Source organism: Polypterus senegalus, chromosome 8, assembly GCF_016835505.1.
Source record: "Polypterus senegalus isolate Bchr_013 chromosome 8, ASM1683550v1, whole genome shotgun sequence".
NCBI classification, from domain to species: Eukaryota; Metazoa; Chordata; class Cladistia; order Polypteriformes; family Polypteridae; genus Polypterus; species Polypterus senegalus.
This window is the reverse complement of record NC_053161.1, coordinates 17,975,188-17,998,222: the sequence shown is the minus strand read 5'-3', so window position 1 is coordinate 17,998,222 and position 23,035 is coordinate 17,975,188.

Genomic DNA, 23,035 nt, shown 5'->3' with positions numbered 1-23,035 from the left:
TGAACATTTTGTAATTAGATGTACTTAGAATTACTAACGGTCACGGAAGTCCAATGATCCCCAGTAAGAGCCACAAAGTCCGCTTTCTGTAATGCATCTAATTTTGCTTGCTTTTCAGTGTGCACAAAACCATGCTTTTATCAAGGCTTCTCGGGTAGTCGAAATGATCAGTCGTAAGAACGCGCTTTATTCCGACTCTAACATTTTTGTAGCTGTGATGTGTGCATCAGTGTAATGGATGTACCAGGAAATCATGCATTGACAAAAGTTCCCCTTTGCTTGGAATTGAAAGTGTGATTAAATGCGTTATTTTTTTAACACGTTATGGAGTACATGCATTGAAGCGTCTCAGCTGTGCTTGTGCTAAGAATAGGAAACATTTTAAAAATAACGTAACATGATTCTGCGTTAACCGCATATTTTTTCATACGTCTCAAACGAAGGGGGTGCAAGGGTAAAATGAATCGGAAGCGCGCGTACATACTCAGTGCATCCCCTCTCGGGAATCGAACCTTGGATGTCGGCGCTAGAGGTGAAGCCTCTACAATTGAGCCACGGCGTGTGTCTTGTCTATTTGAGAGTATGTAGATCGGGGTTATACCCGCGTATCGCAGCGGAGAAGTAGTGTGTTAAAGAAGTTATGAAAAAGAAAAGGGAACATTTTAAAAATAACGTAACATGATTGTCAATATACAGTAATTGTTTTGTGAGTGTTATTGAGTGTTGCTGTCATCAAGGATTTGATTATCATTATTTCTTTCAATCAGGTTCGTATTTGTAGGATGTGTTGTGTTCAAGTTACATTCCGTGTTTGTCAATCGTTGTAAAGATGACAGGTTTCATTCATCGATTCGTTTCTTACTGCATCAATAAACAGCTCGTCTTCTTCTTTATCTGAGACCTGACACACTGCATGCACGGGTTTTTTTACACTGTCTTCCTTTAGCGGGACATTGACTTTTTCCACCGTGTGCTTTGTTTCCGCAGTAGTTGGATTCATGAATATGCTTGTATGTATAAGACGCTTCATATTTTTTGCTGCCTTTTCAATTGTGTAATTCGGTTTTTGTTCAGCGCTTTTTGGAACTGTTGCTTTTTATCTGTGCACTGCGTCAGTTCACGTGAGCCACTCGGTGTACATGCATCAAAGGTTCCCAGCTGTGCTGGTGCCATCTCGTGCTATGTCCATGGCTGTATTTAATGATACCTTAGTCCTGGCACTTAAAACTTTCTCTCGCAGTTTCGCTGAGTTTGTGTCAAACACCACCCTGACCATCTCATCTTCCTCTCCATAAACACAGTCCTTCACCCGTGAATATTTAGCGGCAGTGTTTCTATTGGATTGCCGCTGACGGACGGTCTTATATGGGCAGGCACTAAATTACAAACGCCAGTGGCAGCCTGTCTATGAACTTAATTTAAACTTTAGGTTTACACCGTGCTTTGTTTCCGAAGTAGCAGCACTCATGAATATGGTTGTATATGTCACTCGCTCGCTTCTTATTGTTTCGCTGCCTTCTCAATTATATAATGCATGTCAGTGCTTTTTGGAGCTCTTCCTGGTTTTCTGCGTACTGCCTGATTACGTGGGAGGCGTGATGATGTCACACGAAACACCACCCCCCACGGCTTTCAAGCTCAACTCCATTACAGTAAATGGAGACAAAATTGCTTCTAGTTATGTCCATTATGCGTAGAATTTCGAAAATGAAACCTGCCCAATGTTTGTAAGGAAGCTGTAAGGAATGAACCTGCCCAATTTCAGCCCTCTACCTACACAGGAAGTTGGAGAATTAGTCAGTGAGTCAGTGTGTCAGTCAGTGAGTGAGTGAGTCAGTGAGGGCTTTGCCTTTTATTAGTATAGATTATGCCTTAAACAAAAATGGCAGGTAAAACTAACAGAATGCTTCCACATAAAGATACATTTTTAGTTGTCCTTTGGAAGATGTTAAAGCTATAGATGCATGTATACTAAAAGGCATTCCAAATTATAGGTGCAGACGTGCAGTAACACTAAATGATAAGTTCTAATGGAGCTGAGCATAGAAGGACAAACAGAAGATGGGACTCGGAGTAACGCAATTGATAAATGGAATACATGACTGAAATAGTGTTCATGAAGGGCCAGAACAATGAGTAAAAAAAAATTGTAAAGTGTTTGGAAATTTAACTGGGAGACAAGGTAGTTGCTGCTGGGATAGACTGTGAGTGAGAGTTATGGCAGCTGAGTTCGCTGTATGCGGTAGACTCCTAAGTCTGTGGGATAAAACCTCAAGCACAACTGCATTATAAAAGTACAAGTGAGATGTAATAAAAAGCATGAATGAAACAATCAGCGGTATTAAAGCAAGAAAGGGTACCTTTTAAACTCAAGTAGAAATTTTCAACTATGTTATGAAATATTACAATTTACCTTAACCACAAAAAAGTTACAATTCAGTGACAAACATACATACATTCGAATGCGTTCGCATATAAACTATATTACATGTTTTGTTTTAAATATAGTAGCATGGTACACTTAAAGCTTATAAACATACTCTATAACAAGTTTTAAATGTATTTGATGCAGATACAGTAATAACATCCTTGTGATTTCCTGGTTAAAGGCGGTGCAATAGAGTGGACATAATGATGGATTGTTAAACATAAAATTGCTGTTTTGATCCATAACATAACTTACTGTGTGACCCTCAGCAAATCACTTAACTTGTTCTATGAAAACAGTTATACTGTAATATAATTATTAAACACTATATGGTGGTGTGTACCAGAGGTCCCCTGGTTTTGTCCTGTAGGGTGGCAGCAGTGGCTGCAGCATTTTGAGCCAACGCAATGACTTAAATTGAAATCAATTATTGATGCTTAAGAAGGGCTTAAATTATATTTGTGTCCTTCTTTGTTGTTAACTTACTTTTTAAGATTCTTAATCCTTAATTGCTTGTTTTGCTTTTAATGGCTTTTTATTTTTCAATCAGCTGCCAATTAACAATGAGGTACAAATGACAAATGAACAGCAGTTCATCATTTCACTTGGCCCCATGTATAACCGTGTGCATTCATCATCTGTTGTAATAAAATATCTGGAAAGAAAAGGAAAACAGAAAATGTGAAGGACTGCAAATTAAAACTCTGCTCCTGTCTACAAAATGTTTCTATGATGAATTTGTTGAAAGACAAAAACCTACAATATAAGTAAGACCTGACATGGCAGAATGATACAAGAGGCACCCTCGCACAATAGGCAAAAAATACACTTTATATTTTAAAACCAGCACTGGTATATGCTAATCATTTGTATGAAAGTATTATTTAAGAAGTAAAATATGAAAAGCATTAGTGATTATTTTAAACAAATCCACTAGATGTCACTGTAGCACTAAAGTAAAACAACAAAAGGGTGCAATGCCAACTTTTATATTTACTGCATATATTAAATCTTTTGCTTCACTCATAGCTACCTAATCTGTGGTGCACATTATAAATGATTGTTAGAACATCTGATCTAGAACATGAAGTCCATAGTGCATTTTTCTAGCCTGGTCTTTTAACAGAATATGCAACATGATTTCCTGCAGTCGCTCTGGTTAACTACATCATTTTTGAGACTTTTAAGTGTTCAAAGGTACCCAGTTTGAAGTCTTTTAAATACAATAAAACTCATAAGAGTCACTGTCATGTATGCGATGATTCTAAAGTGTTTAAGGAAGGAAATGCAAAGAAAAGGCTCATCATAGGAAACAGGGGAGAGAAAGAGTGAAGAGACGCACTGCTTTCATTTCAAACCCTTTTGCTTTCACTAAAAAGCTGCTGGGGGACAAGTGTAGTGGTAGCCTCAGGTGCTCAGCGCAAGAGATGAACACCTTTTTGCACACTGATCTAAGTGACTCAGAGAAAGACCAAGAAAATGAGGCACCCTCATAAGCCCACAATTGCCTGCAGTGGAGTTTGTTATGAGGGAGCCCAGCTTGAAGTAGGTGTAGGAGATGGTCAGTGGAGCCAGATCAGCCTCTGACCCAGGACCAAGTGGAATACCATACACAGTGTACAAGCAGCACCCACAACTTCTACAGCAACTTTAGAAGATACTGAGGGTGATCTGGTGTAGGGGAAGGGTAGCCAACCAGTGCAGGTGTGCTGAGGGGGTCTGGATTCCTAAAGAAGAAAACTCAACGGCTATCAGTCAGTTCAGATCCATCTTGCTGTTAAGCGTGGAAGGCAAGATATTTTTTTGTCACAATGACTGACTGAGTTCCTTCTGAAGAACAACTGTATAGATGCCACTGTCCAGAAGGGTGGGATGCCTGGCTGCTTGGAACATATTGATGTAATCATATAACTTATAAGAGTGGTGCGAAAAGGAAGAGTACATAACTGTAGTGCGGCTGGATCTGGCAAATGTGTATGGATCATTACCACACAAACTTGTTGAGCTAGCCCTGCAATGATACCTTGTTCCCAGCAAAATCAAGGACCTTATCCTGGAATATTACAACAATTTCAGGCTAAGGGTCACTGCTGGGTCTTGTGCATATGACTTGCATCAGCCTGAAAAAGGCATTATAACAGGCTGCACCATCTCTCTCATCCTTTTCACTCTTGCCTTGAACATGTTTGCCAAGTCAGCAGAGTCCAAATGCAGAGGCCCCTTGACCAAGTCTGGAGTTCAACATCCCCTCATAAGAGACTTCATGGATGACCTGACAGTTATGACAACATCATTCCCAGGGGGCAGGTGGACCCTTCATGGCTTAGAGAAGATTTCACACTGTTAGATTATTTAGTTTCACACCTGTTTTCTTTCTTTCTTTCTTTCTTTTTTTTATTTATGTTACATTCCTTTGAGATTTTCTGAGTCAGTTGCCACTGTTTATTGTTACCCATTTTGCTTTGATTTAAAAGTAACATTTTTACATTTATATGATGCTGGTAAAGCAATTTGTGTATTTACTGAGTCCATGACTGGTTTTGGTGATGGTGTGGTGTTGTGTGACATGAAATGGAGACTTCCACTAAAGCAAAAATTTGGAGGCCTTCAAAAACCTCTCGGGAACATGCCAGAATTTTACTTGGTCTGCCCAGCAGAGGCTCACCTGACTTCAGACAGTCTCTCAAGGAACCTGCTGGCTTAGCTCGAGCTCGAGGTCCAAAACTGGGGAGCTAACACATTAATTATAACATAAATAAAAACCCCAAAAGGATGATGTTCACTGTCAACTTCTGGTTTATGCACAAAAAGGGCAACAAAAAATCTTTATAAATTAAAGATTTATTTATAAAAAATAGCAAAATACAAAGAAAAGCTGAAAAGAGCAAAATGAACTGCAAAGTTGACTAAAAGGTAATCCTAAATCCTTATCCACAGTTCAGTAATCAGGGCAGTCAGGTTGGAGAGAATGCACTGGTACGGTACATTGCCATGCCAACCACATGATGAAACAGCTCACGATGCTGGTTGGCAAAACAATGACACACAGTCCAGTCCCACCTCCGGAATGGACCATTGATCTGATACAACCAGGGGCCTCATGCATAATGCCGTGCACAGAATTCACAATAAAACATGGCGTACAGACAAAAGTGGAAATGTTCACACGCATAAAAAAATCCAGATGCATAAATCTGTGTGTACACCAACTTCAACATTCTTCCACTACATAAATCCCCGTCAGCGTGAAAAGTAATGCACGTTCATGTGCCTGCTGCCCCACCCAACCTCCTCCCAGAATTACACCTCTTTGAATATGCAAATCAATATAAATAGCCCTTAAGCTCAGCGTTCTGTGAAAAGGTAATGGCAAAAGGATGGGGAAAAACAGAAGAAATTCAGCGAATGCCAAGTGGAGGCAAGGAAAAATGTACTATTTGTTGGTTTAAACAACAACAACAACATTTATTTATATAGCACATTTTCATACAAAAAGTAGTTCAAAGTGCTTTACATAATGAAGAATAGAAAAATAAAAGACACAGTAAGAAAATAAAATAAGTCAACATTAATTAACATAGAATAAGAGTAAGGTCCAATGGCCAGGGTGGATAGAAAAAACAAAAAAAAACTCCAGATGGCTGGAGAAAAAAATAAAATCTGTAGGGATTCCAGACCATTAGACTGCCCAGTCCCCTCTGGGCATTCTACCTAACATAAATGAAACAGTCCTCTTTGGATTTAGGGTTTACATGGAATGACTTGAAGATGACGGTCATGTAGACTTCTGGCTTTTAATCCATCCATCATTGTTGGAGCATCATGATGCTTTGATTAGGTGGTGGTGGCGCAGGAAAAACCGGATAAAGAAACAGAAGAGAGAGTAGGGGTCAGTATGGATTTTAGAGCCACCATGAATAGTTATTATGATGAATTGAACATACAGAGTATCAGGATTAAGTTAAAGTGAAGTTATGAAAAGGCCATGTTAAAGTAATGTGTTTTTAGCAGTTTTTTTAAAGTGCTCTACTGTATTGGCAGGCTATTCCAGATTTTAGGTGCATAGCAGCAGAAGGCCGCCTCACCACTTCTTTTAAGTTTTGTTCTTGGAATTCTAAAGAGATACTCAATTGAGGATTTGAGGTTACAATTTGGAATATAAGGTCTCAGACATTCCGATGAATAATCTCGCCCCATCTTATATAAGGCTTTATAAACCATAAGCAGAATTTTAAAGTCAATCCTGAATGACACAGGTAACCAGTGTAGTGACATTAAAACTGGAGTAATGTGTTCAGATTTTCTTTTCCTAGTTAGGATTCTAGCAGCTGCATTCTGCACTAGTTGCAAACGATTTATGTCTTTTTTGTGTAGTCCTGAGAGGAGTGCGTTACAGTAATCTAGTCGACTGAAAACAAACGCATGAACTAATTTCTCAGCATCTTTCAATGATATAAGAGGTCTAACTTTAGCTATGTTTCTTAAGTGAAAAAATGCTGTCCTAATGATCTGATTAATATGCGATTTAAAATTCAGATTACAGTCAACAATTACCCCTAAGCTTTTTACCTCCATCTTGACTTTTAATTCTAATGTATCCAGTTTATTTCTAATAGCCTCATTGTATCCATTATTGCCAATCACTAAGATTTCAGTTTTCTCTTTATTTAACTTGAGAAAGTTACTATTCATCCATTCTGAGATACAAGTCAGACATTAAATAGTGGTATAAACAACAAAAGGAAGTTGATTGAGTGACATAGAGTGTTGGAAAAGTTGAAGTTCACAATGTCGCACAGTACCCAAAATAAAAAAGAAGTTGTCAGATATCAAAGTTGCCTTGAAAAGGCGAGTCATAGCCCACCGTCTGAGTGTCATATGGAAGCTTATTAGAGTACAGAAAAATGAAAAAAAAAGGCACACAGTGTTAAAAAAAGCATGGAACTTTAATCTTGAGATTTCCACTTTAATCACGTAGTTTATTTTGTCATTAAAGTAGAACATCATAAACTTCATCTTACAATCTTTAATTTACTAGTTTCTCAAATACCATCATAACTAAAGTAGCACATTAAATGCTTTGTATTGTATTTGATCTTCTATATGCTCTATGTGTGTGAATCACTACGTGATTCTTAAACTGGCTTTCTCTTCCTCCGACAGGACACAGAATCCATTACATTAATGATATTACAGCTCTCTGAATAGTTTAAATACTGAGATGTATACTTGTTATCATTTTCATGATGATAGGAAATAAAACATGTTATTAAACTTGGGAACATGGTGGCGCAGTGATAGTGACAAGCTGGCAACTCATCCAGAGATTGTTCCTGCCTCTTCCAAGATGCTAGCTGCGCCGTGCGCGACCTTCCATGACATTATTTATTGCAGCAGTACTGTCTCTTTCAAACGTGCTAACCTCCAATTCCTGTCCTTCCTTTTCTTTCTCGAAGTAACCAATCGCCACACGATCAGCTCTGTAATAGATGTCAAGCCATCTGTAAGCTTAGAATACAGATTCTTCAAAATTTATAAGGAACATTGAAATATCTTCGTAGTACATGGTTAATTATTCTATCCATCTATTCTTCCATTGTCGCACCAGTCCCAGCAAGAATATAGCGCGAAGCAGGAACAATCCCTGAATGGGTGCCAGCTTGTCACTAGTGCTGAGATACCGTGTTTAATTATTAACAATATACATTATTTAAATAATGTTAACATTTTATCTGTATAATGTAATAAACATATTTTGCTGCATTTCATCTTAAAAATTATATCGTCATCATATGTAAATAAGCATTTTATAAAATGGCTCATGTTGTGCAATATTATAACTGTATCGCAAGTTTACAGTGAGGTAATTGTACTTATAAGTACAAACAGTTCTACAAGGAGCAGTTGATGGACTGATTGAGTGCGTTTACAGTTCTTGGGATGAAACTTTCTGAACCGCGAGGTCCGTACAGGAAGGGCTCTGAAATATGTGCCGTATGAGAGTAGTTCAAATAGACAGCATGGCCGAGGCAGTATGCGCTTGATGCTGTATACTGATACTTCTCTTTCTGATCAGCTGCTGTAGAGCTCTGATTCCACACTCAGATACAGTGATATAAATACTCCGAGTGGTGCAGTGATAGTAATATGGAAAAAGATGATCCGCTGTGGCAGCCCCTAATGGAAGCAGCTGAAAGAAGAAGAAGATGCAGTGAAAGTAACAACACTAATGCAGCTATGGTATTTGGAAAAGTTTGGCTATTCCGTGGTCCATTATATTGTTACAGGTTAATTACAATCAGATGCCTTAAACTAATAAACAATAAGCGATGTGGAACGAGCCTCGGACACAGACAGGCAGACATGTTTAAATGCACCACCACACATTTATTTACACTAGTATTTACAGTAATAAGTGCACACAATACCCCCAAGACTCCCCAAAGTCCAGGCCTCACACTTAATGCCTTTAGTCTTCAGGCTGCCTCCACTCCTCTCCTTCAAGCTCTATCCTTCCCCTCACCTGACTACAGCCTTGAATGAAGGGAGGTGGCCCCTTTTAAAATCACCCGGATGTGCTCCAGTTGCTTCCTGGCAATCTTCCACCAGCACTCTCCAGTGTGGCGGAAGTGACGGCTGTGTACCTGGAAGCACTCCGGGTGTCCCCGATCCTCTTCCCCCAGCATTTCCAGGTGTGGCGGAAGTGCTGAGGTCCAGGGCTCCGTAGGCAACCCCTGGCAGTGACCATGGGCCCCTACAGGGTTGAGCTTCAAAGCTCTCTACCCGTGGTCCCCAAAGCAACCAGGGAGGTCCCCCTCGTGGTCTGGAGAAGGCACAAGCCCTCCTCCGGTCCTCTTGGGGGCCCCGGCTGAGTACCACCCCCAGCCACGTGCCACAGCGGTTCATTGCAGTGTATATAATAAAGCCACATCATGGGTTGTAGGTCTAAAAAAGAAAGGGAAACCACACTGGAACAAAAGCACTGCTTTGATGCTGGGTGCCGCCAGTTTGAAAAACTGAGTGGAGAACCTGCGTATGCCAAGGTTTGAGCTAGCGTGAAAATGTACATGGCTTTATGCCAAGTTTAGGTTTTATACATTTTTGTGTGTATGCACCGTGTATACAACAGGCCCCAGGTGTTATGTGGGCATCTCCTTGGCCTGGATCACACCTGGGGAATTGCACCACATGGCTATAGTGATGTAACTGATGCTCCCTCACAATGCAGGTTGTGCCTCATTTGGGACTCCATGAGCAACCACTCATTCGATTCAAAGTCAAACCAGCAGTACCCAAGGATTCTCTGAAGAGACACAGTACCAAAGGGGTCCAGTGTTCCTCTCAGGTCACTGGACAGTGTCTATGTTTTGTAACCATATAGCAAAACAGGAAGCACCAGGACTCTAAAGACTTGGACCTCTGTCCTTTTTCATTGATATCGGGAGCACCACACACCCTTTCCAGAAACCTCATGACCCCCCAGGCTCTCCCAATCCATCTACTGATTTCATAGGAAGAGTCACCAGAGAAATAAATGTTGCTGCCGAGGTAAGTAAACCTCTCGACAAGGTTGCCACTCTCTCTGCAGACAGATACGCTGCTGATGGCTCAACCCAAGAAGTTCAGGATACTTGCAAGCCCGGTCACTCACACCTTGCTCAGTCTGTCAAGTGCCCTGATCAGAGACTCCATTGACTCTGCAAACATCACAGCAACGTTGACAAAGTCAAGATCAGTAAATTTCCCTTTACCGACAGATACCCCACAGCCGCTGGACTACACCACCCTGCCCAACACCCAGTCCATGCAAGCACTGAACAGAGTATGAGCAAAAACACACCCCTGACGACCTCCAGAATCAACTGGGAAAAACGCAGAGGTTCTGCCTTCACTATGCACAGCACTCTCAGTATCAGTGTAAAGGACAGCCAGTATATCCAGGCAACTTTGAGGGGATCCTGTGAAGTCTCAGGATGTCCCACAGGGCAGCTCAATATACCGAGTCAAACAATTTACAAAAATCGACAAAGGCTACAAAGAAACTCTGCAGATAATCGCATTTGCACTCCATGAGAACCCTCAATGCAAGGATGTAGTCATAGACTTCTTAGGCATAAAACCAGACTGCTCTGGTTGCTGGTAGGTGAGCAAGTGATCATGGATCCTATTGAGGATGACCCTGACTAGGACCTTACCTGGAACGAGAGCAGTTTTATCCCCCAGGCGATCACCCTTCCCTTTCCAGATAGAGACAGCAAGTCTCATTTTCCAGTTAGTTGGGATAACACCCATCTCCCAAATGGAAGTAAAGATTGCTTGTAATGCCAGGGGAACAAACTTACCACCAGCCTGGAGAAGTTCACCCCAGATACCACAGATCCCCGCAATCTTCCTTATCCTCAGCTGGTTCACAACAGGTGCAATCTCAGTGAGATTGGGTGCTTCACAGCTAATTGCTGAATCAGACTCAAGAACCATGGACCCAGAGATATCCAACATCCTAGCTGGAGGATCAGCTTTAAAGAGCTGCTCAAAGTAGTCAACCCAGCGGTCACAACTGCAGTGTCATCCATAAGAACTGTTCCTTCAGTCGCCCTGATTGCGACTCTCTGAAGAACGAATTCGGATGTTTGTAATACTTTGATTCCTCTGTAAGCAGGACGTGGGTCACTAGACCATAGATGGTGTGTCACTTGCTCACAGATTCCTCTAAGAAATATCTCCTTATCTCAGAGACCTTGCAGCTATACTTCTCAGTTCCCAGTAATGACCAGAGTTACCATCAAGTTGTGCGCTGCGACTCCTCTCGATGATATCCAGCGTGCCCTGCTTCTGGGAACACTGGTAACACCAACACAACCCTCTACAACCTCCAGGGTCTTGTACGGAAGGTCTCCCACATCACATTAGGATCAGTAGTTGCACCCAAGTCTGTAACTTCCTCACACAAACTGTGTACAAACATGTTAGAAATAGCTTGATCTTGAAGTCTGGCCAGGTCCAGCCTGATTTTCCTAGTAGATGGTAGCCTGCTGGACCTAAGCTGGATCTTCAGTGTAGCAACAAGTCTGAGTTCGGAATTCACAAATTGCGCACTTCTGTAGTTTTGTAACAGCCTCCAGCATCTGCCCATTGAGGATGTGATCTGTCTTCTTCACTACACCACTAGCTACAACCAGGATCCAGCCCCTGAACTTTTGCAAAGTCAAGGAACATGGAGCCACTTTTACCACTGTCGCCAAACCAATGGGGACTGACATGATCCTCATAGCCAGCTCTGTCAGTGCCAGTGGTTGTGCTGAATTCACCCATGACCATCAGCACTGAGCGAAGTTGCAAATAAAATGTCTCCCTCACCTAGACATCACTCGCTGCAGTCAGAGCATACACTGAGACAACTGACAGCGCACCCAGAGAGTGCCTTAATCTGAGTCTCATAATATGCTCATTGAAAGGGGTAACATCGGACACCATCAGGAGTCAATCCACCACTGCAACAGCTATTCCCTGAGTATGACAGCCATCCGAGCAACCAGACCAAAAAAAGATTTGCCAACCTACAGAGATCTGTTCAGTCCCAAGTCTGTGCACCTCAGAGAGTGTTGCCACTGAAATACAGAGTTTACAAAGCTCCTCTAACAGCAAAGGAAGATGATAATCATGCCGGATAGAGAAGAGGTTCAATGCGCCTACCGAGATGGGTCACCTGAAAATGGGACTGGGTGATGCCTCAGCACCACGCCAGTTCCGATCCCCAACAGGCCTATCCCGATTGACTCTCTTACGGTTTTGACTCTTCCAGAAATGAGGCTCCTGAGGGCTTTCCCCCATCCACTTCATAATGTGAGCAACCTTCCTATGGGTAGCTGCAGTAGAGCTACTCCCGCAAAGAACCCCAAACCCCATGATTTCCCTGCTAGTTGGAGGACTGCTTGCAGGGCTAGATGCAGTTTAATGTCATACCCAGGACTAGTTCAGTAATTAGAACCCTTAAAACAAAGTAAAAAAATATCCAACTATGAAAAGAGATAAAATTAATTGTAACAAATGAAAAATGATCCCTAATCCTGAGCTATTTCGTTCAGTTTAAATAGCCTGAGGAAGGGCTCAGGAGTGGTGATTTCTAGGTAACCCCACCTTCTGGAGCACCCCTCATAAAGAACATGGAACCTAACTAAATTTAAAATGACAGTACATAATTACAACATAACATACAAAATCAACAGAGAAAACAAAGATGTAATAATAAAAATAATAATTCAACATTAACAAAAACAACAATAGCACATAAAATACACATAATTTCAACCCAATACATAACACTGCAGTTATGTGGTCACCATGTTCATTCCAAGTTTGTGGCAAAAACCTGTGAAACATTTGAACAATTATTAAGTTCCCTATTTTCTGGTTAAAACTCCTGCCCTCAACTCCTTATCAACTATGAATACTGATTAATGTGAAGGGTTTGACATTTTGGTTGGCTAGATCTTTAAATTTCTGACTTACAGACAGTTTTAGACATTGCTTTTTGCCTTCATATTCAGGTGATCCTCACAACTAAATTGGCCAATTTTTGGAGGCACAGTATACCTATATAGACAAGAGCTATCACAACTGGCAGCAGTTCCTATTTGGTGAAATAAGCAACCACCTTTCCCCATCAGTAGTTTACAGTGATAACATGTCCTCCAGGTCTTTGGTGATGTTGCAGAGCCCACAATGAACAGAAATGGCATCTGAAATCACAGTGGGTATTTCACTACAGGTCTGCCACAAGTTTGCTCACAATCACTGTCCTATGCAAATCACCAAAGTCTCATTCAAATGGTGCAGGGGCTTCACTACAGTAATAAGACAGTAGTAAGACAAAGCCCCCAAAAAGTTATATAAAAGGCTAGGAAAGGCAAAGATAGTTGCTTCAATCTCTGAATCAGTTCATACTTGGTCTAGGCAAACAACGTTTTCTAAAGACTGTGTTTCATTTCACATCAAGTGGAACATTTGGGGATTTAGGAAAAGCTTCACAGCATGCATCTGATTGAAAAACTACATGCACATTGGGCAAGACCTCCAGAAAAGCTGGAACTTACTCAAGTACATGGTGCATATAAACAGTTCCAGTTGGAGGTATTCACTTCATTAGCCTGTCAAAATTGGCTGTTGTGTTACAAAGTTTAACAGGATTATGGTAAACTGGCAGAATTCTTACCCAATTGAAAAACCAGCCTACATAAGCCTCTGTTGCCAACTCAGTAGCCACTAAGCAGGTGTAGCAAGTAGAGTCAATGCAATGCAGTGATTCACCAGTTTGAGTAAGAAGATAAGAATCCTTGAGTGTAAAGACAGTCACTTTGTAGTAATTCATGTAATTACAAAAGGTGCTTCCAATGAACTGGAAAATGGTGTTATAACATGGTTGTCACAGAAATGTTTATAATACCCTGATGTATCATTTTTAACGTCCAAATGGACCCTTCCTTTCTCTTCAACTTCCAAATCAACAGGTTGACTATTTGTTTGTTCTCTGTCCATTTTAGCACTGTGACCGCATTTTCCAATTAGGCCTTGAACATCTCTACTGAGGATGAGAGGCTGCTGGTTTTGTTTTCCTTTCTTTTGCAGCTCCTGAATGCCTTCTCTACTGAGGGATCCAGCAACTCTACATATGTCATGTTCAATAGGATAAAGCTGTGTTCTATCGGACATACTGACTGATAATGTGTCAAAGAGATCTAATGCAGTCTTTCTTAGAGGCAAAAACTAAAGATTATTTTTTTCTTCTCATTATTAAAATTGTACCATAATATTTTTTTTGTTTGTAGATTTTATTTAAAGAAATTAATATTCTATATAATCAAGACTTAACTTTAACAACAAAGAAAGTAACATTACATACAATTGAGGCAGACTTAACAAACCTAAAATCAACCCCTGCCCAAAAGAATCAGACATTTATAGGTTGGACCTTGTCCTGAATACGTTTTAGACAATTTTAACTAAGATAAATGTACTCTATAAATGATTTTGAGATTTGACTTGAATGATTGAATTTTGTGCATGTGGAGCTAGAGCGTATTCTGTGCATGGTTGCCTTTCACTCCTTTTCTGAGATAAAAAGTGAGAGTTCCTTTCCCCATTATACCCTGGGATCTTTGAAAGGATGGGACTTTAAAATATTTTTGCATATTATTGAGATGCTGTCTGATCAAGACTGATCAGTATTTCTTCTGGAATAGAATTGGGTGGTAGAAAAATTGGAAAATATTTGGAAAAATTGTGTTGATAAGTGTTTAAATTTGAAGCATAACTGTTCATAAGATGCAAAGATCATGATCTATATACAAGTCTGAAAGTGTTTTAAACTGAAATGATTTCCAATGAGGTACAACAGATAAAAGGTTCTCTATTTTAAAGTGCTTGATGATCAATTGGATTATTAGTATATTGATAATAATTTGTTTTTATTGGGGCACAGAGCAGGGCATTTAAAGAAGTACAGCAAGATTTTATTCCTATTGCAGACCAGGCTTGTATATGTTCATCAATTGGTGCTGATTTCCAGCTCTTTATAGCTTGTATATTAGCATCCCATTAGTAAAATTGAAAGCCAGGTAGTGCCATGCCCCCTTCTGCTTAAGGTCATTGAATAGTTGTCCTGTGAATGTGTGAATGTTTCAAATTCCAAAAAAAAAAAAAAATTGGGTTATAATTTAGCCTAATTTCTTAAAGAATAAATTGTTAATGTATATGGGGATGCTCTGAAATAGAAAAAGAAGCTTAGGAAAGATGTTCATCTTGACAGTGTTGATTCTCCCTGCTAATGTAAGATGGAGGGTAGACCATCTGATCACATCTTGTTTAATTTTTTCCATGCAGAGATTGTTGAAAAAAATCTTTATATTTGCTTGTGATGTTTACTCCTAGGTATTTAAACTGATCTCCTAAAGTAAATGGAAAGATATCTAGTCTAATATTGTTTGCAAGAGAGTTCTCCATAAAAAGCACACTTTTTTCAAGTTAATTTTAAGTCCGGATATGTCTTGAAAGTCTGCTAGTGTATTAAGGATTACTGGTACAGAAGTTTGTGGGTATTATATTTTCAGTACTATGTCATCTGCATATAGTCATATTTTCTTTCCAAGTACTTCTCTGGTTATCCCCTTTATCTCTAACATATTTCAAAAGTAAATAGTCAAAGCTTCGATGGTGATTACAAAGATTAATGATGATAGGGGGCATACCTGTCAAGTACCACATTCTAGTTTGAAGTCCCCATTCAATCAAGTCAAATGCTTTATATGCGTCTAAAAATAATATGAGTAGTTCTCTGGTGTGTTAGCTTTAATGGGTGAGTATATTACATTAAACAAACATTGAAGATTAGAAGCTAAGTGTCTAACATTAATAAATCCAGTTTGATCTTATGCTACTGGCTAGATGGATGGAATAATTAAACATGCACTACAATGATATTTCAATATTCCTTAAAAGTTTTGAATCTGCATTCTAAGCTTACAGATGGTCTGAGATTTATTAAAGAGCTTATTGTGTGGTGATTGGATATGTGGAGTAAGAAAAGGAAAGACAGGAATTGGGGTTTGGTATGATTGGAAGAGACAGTACTTCTGCATTAAATTAGTTCATCGAGGGTCGTTCACAGGAGGCAGGAGCAATCTGTGGACAGGGTGGCAGCTCATTGTTACCACTGCACCACCGTGCCCCCATGTTTAATACATGCTTTAATTCATTTCATCATGAAAATGATAATCAAGTATACATCTTAGTATTTAAATTATTCAGACAGCTGCAATATTATGAATGTAATGTATTCTGTGTACTGTCAGTGTACGAGAAAGCCCATTTAAGAAGCACATAGTGAGTCACAACATAGAGCACAAGGAAAAACAATCTAGTAAATTTAACATTGATTTTAAGATTAAGTTTACGACATTCTTCTTTAATGATAAAATAAACTATGAGATTACAGTGGACATTTCAACCTTTTTTTCACTGTGTCCCTATTTTTTTTTTTTTGTGTACCCTAATATGCTTCCGTAAAACACTCAGACGGTGGGCTGCGAATCGCCTTTTAATGGCGACTTTGGTTTCTGACCACTTCTTTTTTATTTCGGACAATGTACTACTTTCTGAATTTGAAATTTTGCATAACTCTGCCACTCTGTTATCAATTTACCACTGCTTAAGCCAACAACTAGTGTGTTTTACCTTGCGTCCACTTCATATTTGCTGAAATTCTTTTTTTCATGTGCTTTTACTATTGTCTTTTAACCAAACACTGAACGGGGAAGGTGATATTTATATTGATTTGCATATTAAAATATGCAAAATTCTGGGAGCAGTCAGGGTGAAGCGGCAGACATGCATGTGCGTTACTTTTCACGTTGACCAGGATTTATGGAGCTGAAGTGCATGGAAGTTGGCTTACACATGGTTTTGTGCATCTGAATTTTTCGTGTGTATGCACATTTCCACTTTAGTCCATATGCCATGTTTTAGTGTGAGTTCTAAGTACAGCATGATGCATGAGGCCCCAGGTCTGGATTAAAAACACAGTTAAAGTCTCTGGCCATTACTGTATAATTTAATGAGTGTTCATATCAGAAAAAGATTCAGATATATTTTGAAAAAAGTTTCTATTATCCACAGTAGGTGTATAGATATTTATTAAAATGACTTTATATTTAAATAGGTTACCATTCACCAAAACATCTGCAGGATCAGATACTATGCCTGATGCTCGCAAAAGAGATTGTTTTGTGTATTAAAATTGCCACACCTCTAGATTTCTCTGTAGAACTGAAGTGAAAGATTTGGCCAGTCTAATCTTTTTGCAACTAAAATTGGTCCTTACTTATTTAGTGAGTTTCCTGTAAAAATACAATTTTGTAATTTAGGCCTAATAGGTGAAAGAATACTTTTTTTTCTCTTTAGATCATGATTGAGACCATTGACATTCCAATTAACAATATTCACTGTTTGGTCAGAGAGAAATTTCTTCTGAACACCTGAGGACATTTTGTAATCTTAAGTAAAGGTATCTTAAAGTATCTTATCTTATACAATAGCTGTAACCTTGATTTCATATTGTATTATCACTAAGGAACCTATTATTATGTCAGCACTTACATTTATTTAGGTAAAAAGAATGCCCATACTACCACCCTGCCAGTCCTCTCCCAAGTGAGGCTGAACCACATTTTACGAAGTCCCAGTCCTTTGACATGCTAAGAGACAGAGCACATCCAAAACAAAACAAGCCACCAGTAGCAGTGTAGAAAGGATTAAAATAAAAATTGAGATATATGATAGTACAATCCAAATACAACAAGCCTAGGATATGATGTTAAACAGTCCCCTTTAGGATAAAGAAAAAAAAAAAAGATGTTTTATAGTGATACAGTCAGGATACAATGAATCTGGGAAATGATGTTAAACAGTCCTCTTGTGGAAGAGAGAAAAAAATGTTGAAAAATCTTATGATAAAGCAGTTCAGTTGCAAAAAACCCAGGAAATAATATTAAACAGTCCCCTTAAGAAATGAGAAAAAGGAAAAGGAAAAAAATCTTAATAGTTACTGTAATATTCACATATATTTAATAGAATAATTTTCAATATGTGTTTTGGGCTGGCGCCCTGCCCAGGGATTTGTTCCTGCCTTGCGCCCTGTGTTGGCTGGGATTGGCTCCAGCAGACCCCTGCAACCCTGTAGTTAGGATATAACAGGTTGGATAATGGATGGATGGATGGATTTTCAATATGGCACCTGTAAAAGAACAAGAAAAAGTGGCCAAAAAGGAAACAGAAAGGAATGTAAATAGAATGTATAGTTATGCCAAATGTTGCATTTCAGCTAGACCAAGTAGCGACCAGAATCTTTTTTGCATAACTGGATGTTAGAAAATGTAGAATTGGCCATCAGAAACAAACTTTCACTTTGGCAGGAAATAAGCTGATTTCAGCTTTGCATTACATAGTTTGATGCTGTAGAATGAAGCTCATTTAACAGATGTTGAAGAGAAGTCTGGGAAAATAAAAATGTGATTATTTTCAAATATAATCTCCTCTTTCTGTCTGAGATTCAACATTAAATTTTCTTTAACATGTACTTACACATATGTGATAAGCTGCAACAATCTCAGAATCCAATTTAAAGTGTTTTCCAGTCATTTTAGGAAGTAATTCAACTATGAATTTCACTGGGTTTGGACTTTCATGGTTTTTCAGGAAATCTTCAGTTCTGGTATTGTTCTTTCTACTGTATATCTGTCTTCCAATGCAGCTAATTCATCACCAATCACTTTGCATTCTAATTCCACAGTAGTTGCTTGTTATTCAACAGCAGATGCCAGTTGTTCAGCTACAACAAGGTTACCGTAATAATCTAAAAGTTAATTTAAATATATACACCTGCTTACTAGAAGACAAATTCACAATACTAGAGTAAGCAGACACTTAAACTATATACTATGTACTAAATATTGTCTTAGGCAATTAAGTGAAATCTCGTGTTACAAATTACTTTGTAACGATTGTCATGGATGTGTGCAGGTGTCACTGCAGTTTGCACCTTTCCCTAGTCCCGTTAATGGTGGAATGGCTGAATGTACAATGCCGGCCAATTGCTCATGGGGAAGGGAGCACCAGGCTTGGATGGCCAAAAAAAAAGTAAGGAGAGGAGCCGACCATATTTAAATCTGTGGTGGGAGAAAGGTGAAGAAGGAGGAGACATGCCATTCCAGAAGGGTAAGTCAGACGCCACAAAAAAGGCAAGAGGAAGAGCTACACTATTTGCTAGAAAAAGTCAGGTGAATCCGGGTTCATTTTAGTGAGCATCATCTTCTTTTGTCTTTTGGCCGTGGTGGTGTTATTCCAGAAGAGGACCTGATGGGCCAGCGTAAGAAATTATGTATGTTTACAATTCCCATGAGGTATGGCTTGGCACATCTTCGCCATAACAGACTGTAAATGATAATGCATAACAGGGAATATTTAAAGGACTCTTGTTTAATTCTTTTTTTTTTCTCACATTTATGAATTAGTGGTGTACTGTATTTTGTTGAGTGTTTTGTTTCGTGATTCGTATGAGGGTGGAAGCGCTGCAGCTCGGTACTATGTATACTATTTTTTTTTGTTTTGTACAATTCCTTATTTTACTGTATAATAACAATTCTCATTTAACTCAACTTTTGCTTCCACTGGAGTGTTTCTGTATTTGTGGTGGTTTAGTAGAGAAGTAGTGTTAAGCACTCACTCTCCAGATCCTTTCTTTATTTATTTCTTTATTTTTCTCTCTCTCTTTGCTGCCACTTGTGAAGCCCAGCCATCCCAACCCAACACAGACAGGTAGAGAGACGAGTTTTGCACACGGCAACACCCGTTTTATTTACAGTTCACAGCACACACAGTAAACCAGCACCAACACAGTCCCTCTTGCGGCCAGTCCTTCCTCCACTCCTCTTCAGGCTTTGTCCTCTTCCTCCTGACTCTGGCCAATCAACAGTGGGGACTGGAAACTTTTTATAGGGCACCCAGAAGGACTCCAGGTGCCCAATGAGCTTCTTCCGGCCAAACAGGGCCCTGCAAATGTCCATGAACCCAGCTGCAAGCCAAGAGGGCTGCCCTCTGTCGGTCTGGGGGAGAAATGTTCTTAAAAATACACTCTCCCCCGGTCTTTCCATACTCCAGGCATCCAGGCCGGGTAAGGGCTCTGGCTGTCCGCCACACACTCTAGGATGGCAGCCCATATTGTAATCATGCTGGCTCATGGAGCGGTTCAACTTAAGAGAGATCACACTCCTTATGTTTATTCTCCTACTTACTCTTTGATCAATCAAGCTATGATTTCTAATACCATTACACAAAAAAATTCTCATTTCTTATGGAACCTGATCCTTGTATCCCTGTTTTTTACTTGTTATCTAAGACACATAAAAATATTGGCAGACCTATAGTTTCCACCGTGAACTCTGTTTTACAACCGCTTACTCAATTTATTGAATTTTACATTTCACCATTTGTGTCACTGTCACTGTTCCTAAGTTAAAAATTCTGCTCACGTCATTTGCATTTGATAGGACATTATGTATGAGGATGGTTTTATTATGGCTACCATGGAAAGTACTTCACTATATACTAATATCCCACATGATACTGCTCTGCATACAAATCCAATGACCTTATTATGTTTTTCCACTAATCAGAATAATTTGATTGATTTTATTGGGCATCTTTGTCATATCACATTAGATTGGAATTTTTTGCATGTAACCACAATTTCTACCGCCAGCATAAAGGTGTTGCAATAGGAGCAGCCCTCAGCCCCCAAAAGCTAATTTATATATGTCAGCTTTTGAGAAAGAGTTTATTTTTGCCTTGAGTAATCCCTTTATCAGTCAATTAGGTACAGTATCTGGCTTTGTTATATTGACATTTTTTTGATTTGAACTGGCAACTTGGAAGGTTTGCAATGCTTTTTTAGTTATGTTTAGTTATGAATTTATCCTTCACACCTAATTATACTAACACATCTATTTCATTTTTGGACATTAATATAGAAGTACGTAAAAATATTCCAATTCTCCTTATACCATAAACCTACCTATTGTAATACATTATTACATGTTTCAAGTTTTCATCCTAGATCTTTGATTAATAATGTACCTGTTTCTCAGTTTTTTAGTATTTGCCGTATCTGCTCAGAATGAAATGATTAATCAATCTAGGGGCATGAAATCCCATTTTTTATGCAGAAGATATTGAAAAGCCTGTGTTAAGATGGCATTCAAATGAGCACTTTATATCACCTGGGAATTATTACTTACATGCAGACCAACAGGATAATGTGCAATCTCACTTACTATTATTATGCTAATTAAATTAAGCATATCATTTTGAAACATTGCCATATAATGAGTTTACATCCTAGTCTTTTTGATCCACCTTTGTTTTCCTTTTTGCATACAGTAGTCAGAGCCTTGGGAGTGAATTATTTACGTATTGATATATAAACGTAACCTTGTCATGACTCCACAGAACCAATTGCAGTTCAAAAGCTGTTATTTAACTGTTGTTTTGCCCTTGCCAGATTTCTTATTTCTAAAGGAGACGATCAAAGGCTTGTTTCATTCCAGATTTTTTACACTTGGGTCAGACAGGAGACATTTTTGGGACTTCACATACTGGATATATACAAGGTTAGCCCCAAAGGAATATTTTTACTGTCCATACCTGCACTTTATTCCACTCTGAGCATCACCGAGTACCCCTACTATTGTTCAAAAAAGAACAAAAGAAACTCTAACATTCATAACTGAATTTAACAGCTTAATATGCACATTGCCTAGAGTCACTTAATCACTTTACTGCTGCTTTTAAGAATTTTTAAGGTCTGATTACCTGTATATACAGTTATATAGCATATGACTGATTAATAGATGCATTACCAGTAGTACCTAATATAAAGTGTTACCACAGTGTTAACACATTTATTTATATAGTGCACTTCATGTATTCAATGCAGCTCAGTGTTACAAAAAGGTGAACAAAAATACATTAGCAATTACCATTAAGATAACTAAATATTTATACAATGATAAAACCAGATACTGGTAAGATGTTAATGATTCAGAAGAAGGGTAAGAAAGTAAATACAGTACATCGAAAAAGCTGATGATGATTGTTTTTGCTATGTTAAGTGTCTTTTCTTCTGTTTTCTGGTACGCCCAGTGGTTTCAAACGTAGCTGCAGTCTGAAGCCTCATCCTCTGACTTGAAGGCACAGTTACTCTGGGTGAGGACACACCTCCTGACACTACTCTATTGTCTCTAGATCCTGACAAAGTGCAGGGCAGAACAGATTTGACAGACCCTTTTGGCAATACAGATATGTCCATGGTTTACATCACAGCCTAATGCATTAGGAGGCACTTTCCTACAAAACTTAAATACCAAAGAAGATTTTGTTCTTGTTCTCTGGAATTTACCCTTATGTTTCAGTTTTTCTTTTTCTGTTACTGTTAGCAAAATTAGCAAGTTATCCCACTTTGTCCTTGAGTCTGTCCCAAATGTTTTGAGACAGGGTGTCATTACAAATTAATTTCTTGAAAAAGAGCCATGCTTTTGAATGCCAAGGCAGCAAAGTGCTTTGTCTCTAGAAGTCAATTTACTTCCCTGGAGACATCATGAAATAATGTCACTGCTTCTTCCCAAGAAATTGGTAGAACAAAGATGTTTTGGAAAAAGGAAGATAATGAATTAGTTTTAAGTGTATGCTACAGTACGTTGTATGGTGGGAAATGAAAACTCTCTGTAAACACGTCTTTTCTCTTTTTATTAGATTAAAGTCATTTAAAAGCTTTGGGCTTTTTTTTTGGGCTCTGGGCTTCAAATAAACAGCCCAAAAAACTTACAGTATAACTATTTTTTTCCACATTAATTTAGTTTGACTCTTATGAATTTCAAGCTTCTAGTCCTTGTAATGTTATTTTTTTTTCTGCAAAGGTCAGACTTTCAGCTACTGTTTAGTTTAGTTAGTTTATTCATTGTGCCACTCAAAAAATGTCATCCAACACACAGTGTTTACATT